The sequence below is a fragment of the Varanus komodoensis genome, unplaced genomic scaffold (genome assembly GCF_004798865.1).
Source record: "Varanus komodoensis strain SLA01 unplaced genomic scaffold, ASM479886v1 scaffold6_4, whole genome shotgun sequence".
Taxonomy (NCBI): Eukaryota; Metazoa; Chordata; class Lepidosauria; order Squamata; family Varanidae; genus Varanus; species Varanus komodoensis.
The window spans coordinates 3,551,163-3,551,618 of record NW_025336347.1 but is presented as its reverse complement, the minus strand read 5'-3'; positions in this window follow the sequence as shown (position 1 = coordinate 3,551,618).

Genomic DNA, 456 nt, shown 5'->3' with positions numbered 1-456 from the left:
TGTTTTTGTTGTGACTTAACTGTGTGAAAATAGTTTTAAATCCAGATTGTTACAAAAGTACCATGAACATAAAATCAGTTCCACAGTTACTGTCAAATTTAAATAGCAAAGCTAATACTAACACATCTACACATAATGAATGGGGAAATAATTACACTAATCTCAGGACTAGAGTAAGCCCACCCTCTGCCCAGTTCCAAGGACATATCCAAGACCAAGGAAGGCTTAGATCTGGTGGATCCAAACCTGATCCTGAGGACCAAATGAATGTTCTTATTATCATGCACAATGAAGCTATGTGGGCAAGAGTTATTTACTTCAGAGTAAGAACACATTGACCTGATTCAGATCAGGACCATGATGCTACAAGAGATGCTGATTATGCTCATAACCAGAAGCATGGCTTCTAGATCAAGAGAGGTATTACTGCCACTCTATACAACTCTGGTGTTCCCA